This window comes from Stegastes partitus, unplaced genomic scaffold (genome assembly GCF_000690725.1).
Source record: "Stegastes partitus isolate 25-593 unplaced genomic scaffold, Stegastes_partitus-1.0.2 Scaffold1576, whole genome shotgun sequence".
Lineage (NCBI taxonomy): Eukaryota > Metazoa > Chordata > Actinopteri > Pomacentridae > Stegastes > Stegastes partitus.
This window is the reverse complement of record NW_007579307.1, coordinates 148831-156388: the sequence shown is the minus strand read 5'-3', so window position 1 is coordinate 156388 and position 7558 is coordinate 148831. Positions and strand designations below refer to the sequence as shown.

The window sequence follows — 7558 nt, the reverse complement described above, 5'->3', positions numbered from 1 at the left end:
TGGCGTGTAAATCCAATAAAGAGCAAACTGCTAACGTTAACCTAATCCCAATCCGACAAGGTGTTATAGTCAGCTAACATTGTCCCGCTTGTCTTTGTAAGTAAGTTATCTATGAAGACAAAAAGCTTCACAGATCCACCGTGTCCATTTGCACTTTCTAAGCTTTTGTTGGACAATCTTTAATTAGGTAAAGAGTTTAATGAATGTGCACACGCGTCCTCATTGTGTCATATTACTAAAACCGGTCTGCATGGCCTGATAGTATGAGCAGCATTTGGATTAACTAACCTTTTAAATAAGACTGATGCACGGCATACTTAAAGGAAACACTGTGATGCTACTTTGATCTGATTTTGTAGAGAATTTTACAGATTGAAGTTTTTTTTTTTTACTACAAAACCCACAAACTGAATCCTGCAGATTTTCAAACATGCAATGATGTTTTTTTTTAAATCATTATTTCTTCAGCAGAGGTGAACGAGCGTGGAAAAAGCACTCTCGCGCACACCTAAAGTTGAGTCCCAGTGTGACTGAGCGTCCTCGGTGTGTCGTGGGACGACGAGCTGCGATGTCACCGTGAAACAAGAGGCAGCAGAGGGCGGCTAAAGAAAGACCCACGGAGCCGTAAGCCGATAGGAGAGGATGCGCAGGTCGAGCGGGGGCTGGATAAACAAATAAATAAATAAAAGCTGGAAATAAAGTTTATCAGGGAGACAAAAGAGGGAGAAGTGACGGTAATGCCTTCTTCCATGGGGAGGCTTTTACAGCGACCGCAGCAAGGAGAGGAAACATAAACCTGACCTCCGGAGTTATTAATGAACACAATCAAGGCGATATCGACTATTGAATGTAACACAGCACGGATCCCTGCCCTTGAACAGGAGAAAGGACGCGCCTCCCCCTGCGCACGAAGCGACGGGACGCTGAGAGACGAGCTGTCAGGTCGCGATCGACTGTGGAGATGATTCTGAGTGTGACAGCTGAGCGTCCTTCTCCATCACGGCTCCTGCTAATGCCAGACTCCGACCTGCACTTTTAACATCATAACAGAGAGAAATCTGGAAAAGCTCAGCCACAAAATGGTCTGTCGAAGAGGTCGGACATTAAAGATGACACGAAAAAGACTTTAAAAGTATAAACACAAGGCTAGACATAATGAGAATGTGCTTTATTACAATGTTTTTGTCACTTTTGAGTAAAAATGTTTTACTTTTCACTGAACTAATAACTAAAGCTGATATCTGTGTAATATTGTTTTTTAGTCACAGGAGAAGGGCTAATAGTTGCTGTGAACTAACTTGTTTGGTCACTAACCAGCTTATGTCTGAGTCACATCAAGTCAAAAACAACTCCCACATAACTACATTTCTTCAGCTATAATTTGATTTGAGCATCCGTTTCCTGCAACAAACTACACTTACACTGATTGAAACATACACAAATATCAAAAGACAATGTTTGTGTTGCTTCATATTCAGTATTTAGCATTTCAGCTACTACTATAGTAATGTTTTGTTGTACTATAACATCTACTCTACTCTGTATTGTATGTGGAAAGGAGGCTTGTGGTTTTGTTCCATTCATGAATTTAAAAAAATAACCCACATCGTATTCATGAAGTTACTAAAAACTTGCTTTCAAATCTTGGATATTTTGTTTGTTTTTTCCTAATTTGTCGCTGACTAAAGAAACACATGAAGTTAAAACATTTTTAGCTGCAAATCAAACCTTTGAAGAGCGAAAGCCTCGGCGTCATCGACACTGTGTGGGTGCTTAATTGTGGAAACAGTTCATCAATCATGGCTTTCCAGGCCCATTTGAAAAGAGGTTCATCTTCTAGCGTATGTAAAAAGGCTACGTTTATTAAAGGAATCATCTAAAGTGGGAATGAGCTTGATGCAGCTGTACAGAATGTAAATCTGACATTTTACTGACCAACACAGAAACTGTTGGTAGAAACTACTATTGTAGTGTCTGTGCCAACTGAAAATGACTTTGGTAGGACAGTGGTACCTTGTTAATCAGTGGTCAGGTCAAAACTAAGTAAAATAATCAGATCTATCAACAAGGAACAGGCTAAACTTAACATGACGTCTGCAGATGGCAACAGAACAACTTCAGATTAGTAAGAAGAAGAAGAAGAAAAAGGAAAAAACACTATTGCAGGGATTTCTCCTGTGAACTATCCAGTATTTTTTTTTGTAATTTGACATCAACAGCTGGTTGGTGTAGGACTATGCTGCTTGTAGTAATAAAAAAATGGTTCTCAGGCCCATCAGTCTTATTATTGGGTCATTTCATCTCAAATCATCACATTTTTAGAACTATTTTTGCACAAATATCTCTGATTTGTCATTCAAGCATTGCCACAAAGTTCAATGTGTGAAAAACAATCTAAAAGTTGTTCAAGGGAGCTTTTAGTTTTTTTAATTACCTTGGATTCCATTTTAAATATACTTAGTTTATGAGAAAGAAGTTTCAAGCAAATTACATGAGGGTGAACCAGAAGGTCCCTGATGATTTCAGATTAAATAACCCTGTTTTTAATATTGTAAAAAAATATTTTTAAATGTGTCTTCATGATTCAGTAATAGACATCATGGATTGTTTGATTTTCCTAAACTTACTCGACGTGAAACGCTTTGCTCTCGATGCATAAGCCTCTATTAAACCGAGCCTTAACTCTCTCTGTGTCGTCGTGCCGCTGCCTCTCGGTCAGACCACCACCACCCATGATCATTCGATTAGCCCGGACATCTGTGCCACCGCCAGCGTGCCCTGCCCATCCTGCCATCTTAGACGCTGTGGCGTATCCGTGCGCTCTTATATGTGTGCGCTGGGGGTTAATCTAGGTCCCAGAAGGGGGGGAGGGGAGGAGGCAGTGGCCCAGGAAATGATGCATCCCCTGGGAGTCAAGGAGGCAGCAGGGAGGAGGCTTATTGCTCCAGGGAGCGCAAATGTGGTCTATTATGTTTATTAAATCAAACGATCAAGGCCCGCCGTGTTCCTTCTTTGTTGGTTTAAAGCAGTGACCAAGTGGTTTTCTTTTCCTTTAGACGTTTAAAGCAGTTAAAACCTTTGATATGCGCGTTACGTAACAGCAGTGTAGTTAGTGGGCTAGAAACAATGCACGACACTGGCTGTCACAGGAACAGCTACACAGCTTCAGAGGCGAACAAAAAAGAAGAGAAAATAAAACACGTGTTTTTGTGTGACCAGGGAGGAAAATTAACACCAGCCATCAGCCAAGTGATACTGATGATTTTTTGGCTGGGAGTGATAGAGCTGTTTAAAACTCCTCTGGCCACTTTGGACGGAAACCAGCCATCTTGCAGAGCTTCTTGTCCACTCTGTAAATCATATTTAAAGGTGGCCGGTGTGATTGCCAAGTTTAAAAGGTGAGCTTCCTCTCCCACTTGTCTTCAGTGATAGTTTTGTGGACACAAAGCTCTCCTCTACGTGCTTTAACTGCCAGGTTTCGGCAGGATTTTTGCTTTCGCCTTGAGCGAGGAGGCATAAACATACTTTTCCTCTGGAATCAATCAGCATGCAGCGAATAACACGGCCAGACTCCTGGGCTGTTAACAATATTACAAACATCCGGGCTTGTTCAGATTCTGCAGAGCGTGTGCTGCTTCAGACACTGGCGTACTTTAAGCGTACCATCATCGCTGTGTATCTGCATGTCACACATCTCATCCAAGCTGTCATGAACAGATAAGAACTGCTTGTCAATTCATGTCTTTGTGGTCAGCAGCTACAGCGCAAAAAAAGATTTGGAAATGACATGCAAGTTACTCCCGAAAACTTGTGTGAACAAGACCGACTGAGAAACACAATCTGCTGCAAAAGTTGCCCTGAAAACTCAACTTGACTTTTGCTTATTACTAGTTAGACATAAACAAAAGTAGATTTGAGATCTGAAAAACACAGCACATGACGTAGATTCAACATGTTTCAGAATTGACTTCCTTCATACTTTACCCACCAAAGACTTGACGTGAGACTTGAAAAACAGCTTTGGTTGTTTTGAAACTTGCAGATTTGACTTCTGGTTGGACAATACTTGGGCCTCAAACACAGTCCTGGTGAACGTGAGACTTAAGTCACAAAAATCTGGACTCGAGGTTTAAATGTGGTTTCTGTGACACTTGACCTATCTGAGGCGTGGATCTGAGACCAGTTTGGGCGAGATGTGACGCAACAGACTAAAAATACAGTCCTGCTACGACATGGACTCAGGTCAAACTTATGTCATGAAAATGAGGACTTAAGTGACTGTTGTAACATAAAATCTGACTTGACACATATTCGGACATGATCTAAAAAACGCTCTCGACCTGAGTCAGACTTTAATGACAAAAATAGCCCCCTGAGTCAGACCTAAACCCGACAGCTTTGAGGCTCGACTTCCTACAGACTGAAACTATCAAAAATTTGACTTGAAACTTGAAAGCAAACATGTTTTTCCCTCAGTAACTTGGCTTGAGACTTAACTAGACTGGCCCTAAGAGATTTATAAACAACTCTAGTAGAGTTTGGGATTTAAGTTTTAGTAGGACAAGGCTTGAATTTGATCCAAAAAAAAAAAAGAGACACAAAAATCAGGAATGGCTAAGCACCGTGTGACACCTGACTTATCTAAACCGGACTTGTGAAAGCCTGAACAGAAGCAAAATCATTCCTGTCTCATGTTTTATCCTGAAGGACTTGAGACTTGTTTGGGCAAGACTTAAGGGAACAGACTAAAATATAGTTTTGGTTCACTTGAGATGTAAAATATGGGCTCAGGGTCAGATCTAAGTAACAAAAAAGTAGATGACTGCTGTGACATGAAACCTGGCTTGAGACTTGAGAATTGTGTTGTGTTGATTTAGACTTAAGCCACAAAAACAATGACTTGAAAGTCAACTTACACATGACAGCTGTGTTACTTGACTTACTAAAGACACCTTAAAGACTCCCTAAAAAAAAATCACAAAAAGAGCATCTGAGACACGATTTGCACTCGACAACTTTGAAGCTTGACTCCCTACAGACTTGACCTACCAAAGACTTGATTCTTGCACTTGATTCAGACTTAAGGTGGAAAAATCAGGACTCCAGGTTTAAACATGGTTTCTGTGACCTAAATGAGATGTGACTACCTGAAAACTTTCATGTCTCATGTTTAACAACTAGGATTTGACACTTGTTTGGTCAAGACTTGAGACAACAGACTTAGAATCTAGTTCTAGTACATCTGAGACTTGAGACAAAAGTTCAAACTAGATCTAAGTCACAAAAACAAGGACTTAGATTCCAGTTGTGACACAAAGCCTGACCTGAGACTTGGTTAGACAAGACTTTAGACTTGATTTATACAAACAAAGAAAACACTCGACTTATCGGAGACATGACTCCCTAAAAACGTAAAGCAAAATCATTCAGGTCTCGTGTTTTACCCTCAAAGACTTGAGACCTGTTTGAGCCAGATTTGAGGGAATAGACTAGAAATATAATCCCGGTACACGTGAGACTTGAGACATGGGCTCAGGTGAGAACCAAGTCACAAAAACAAGGACTTCGATTGTGGTTGTGACACAAAATCTCACTTGAGACTCAAGACTTAAGAATTTATTTACACAAAAAAGACAAACACACAACTGGTCACGAGTCACAAAAAACAAGATCTTGGAGTTTCACTTGAGTGGTACTTGACTCCATAAAGTACTGACTCGTGACTTTTTTGGATAAGATGAAAGACGAAATCTTGCGTGTCTTGTGTTTCACCCTCGAGGGCTAGAGACTTTTTTGGGCAGCACTTGCAGGAATAGACCTAAAATATAGTCCTGGTACACTTGAGACTTGAGACATGGGTTCAGGTCAGACCAGAGTCACGAAAACAAAGACTTGGATTAGTTGTGACACAAAATTTGACTTGATACTTCAGTCAGACAAGACTTTGAAATTGAAATGATTTACACAAAGACACAAAAAACCAGAACTTGGAATTTCTTGACTCCATAAAGACTTGACTTGAGACAAGAAAACTCTCAGGTTTTGCTAGTTAGGTTTGGAGACTTAAGACTTAAGACTTGGCTGGACAAGACTTCAGGGTTGGAACAGCAGCCACGTCGTCCAAACTGAGTCACAAACATCAGGTCCTAACTGCTTAAAGACTTCCTCACAAACACTTGTAACTTGACAGGACTTGAGGCTTTTCTCTACCAACCTCACGAACACTTCTGGATGCTTTTATTCTGACAGACCACGGCACGCTCGAGTAAGCTTAAAAACCAAAAATCAACACCGTCAGAGACAAACAAGTGCAGCGAGTACAAAGGTCAGAGCCCTCAGCACGACAACATCCTTCCTTCCTTCCAACATCTCTAAGAGACCGAGCTAATAAGGCGTCTTGAAAGTCCTCACACTGACATCGAGTGCACATATTCTTTCCGCTTCCTGTCTGTGACACTCTGCGATTTCTGTTGACGTCGGAACAACTCTCAAGGTTTCTGGCGTTTGTCGTCGGTCACTTTGTTCGCTGCTCTTTTAAGCCTCAACGAAGCAACCCGTGGCCTCGGAGCGGTTCGTCTTGGGAGATACGCCGCGACCCGCCTGGTCATGAGCTCTTGCGTAATTGTGACTCGCGGTGTGCATTCGTAATGGGCCTGGATATGTAACACAACACATGATTGGGTGATTTAATGTGAGTTAAATACGCGACGGTGGAAAAAAAACAAAACAAAAAACGCCACATCTGTGTTCGTTTTCTCGGTCTTCTGCTGAATGCATGCTGCTGTCAGCGACTGTATCTGTCCACGAGCAACATAAAAACACCAACCCCCCTCCTCCTCCTCATACTCCACCTCCTCTTCCTCCTCCTTCTCGTGGAACACACCCTGTTTTGGATGCAATTAACCCAGATGCAAGTAGGAAAATAACAAACAATACCTGGAGCCGGGACGTGGAAAACGCCTACCTCTGTAGTGGTTCTGTGCTGCGTGATGCCAAACACATCCAGCCCGGCAGAGTAAGTATCCACACGTTCTCCTCCCCGATCGCTTCGCTGTCACACACACAGTCAGTAAGTCAGCCGATTACATCCACAACACTCCTCTCTCTGTACGCCTCCCTCTCTCTCTCTCTCCCTCTATCTACTCCAGCTGAGATCCTCCCTGCCTCCCTCCTCCTCCTCCTCCTCCAGTCTCCACCCTTCAGCCAAACACTCAGCCTGCAAGAAACTACCCTCCTTTCTTTTTCTTCCTCCTCCTCCTCCTCCTCCCTTCGCTCTTTGTGTCTTTTCTTTTTTCTGCTATTAGGACACACTCCCTCCGTCTCCCAGAGGTCCACAGGAAAAGCCTCGACTGTCTCTCTAAACAGCCACACAGTAAACAAATGCATACCAGGACAGCTGACGGTCGGAGCTGAGCCGGATTTTCCTCTTTGACAAATTTCCTGACAGTAACTTCAAAGAAAGAAAACTACCACAACAACATCCTGTATCACACACGGCATGTGCCACGCCAGAGTGGAAGCTTTTAATCTTTGGTCTGCTCGACGGTTGAAGCCATCA

At 42.3% G+C, this 7558-nt stretch overlaps 1 protein-coding gene across 2 annotated transcripts in view; it reads right to left on the bottom strand.

Annotated features, from left to right (window-relative positions):
• Positions 1-7131, bottom strand: part of LOC103371390 (guanine nucleotide-binding protein G(I)/G(S)/G(O) subunit gamma-2) — a 23945-nt gene extending 16814 nt beyond the window's left edge. Inside the window, exon 1 of one of the 2 annotated variants that reach the window (XM_008300701.1) lies at positions 6937-7131. The gene's annotated coding sequence lies outside the window, so the exon portion shown is untranslated. The remainder of the gene's footprint in view (positions 1-6936) is intronic. The other variant, XM_008300700.1, reaches the window with a different exon arrangement.
• Between the last annotated feature and the right edge of the window lie 427 nt (positions 7132-7558).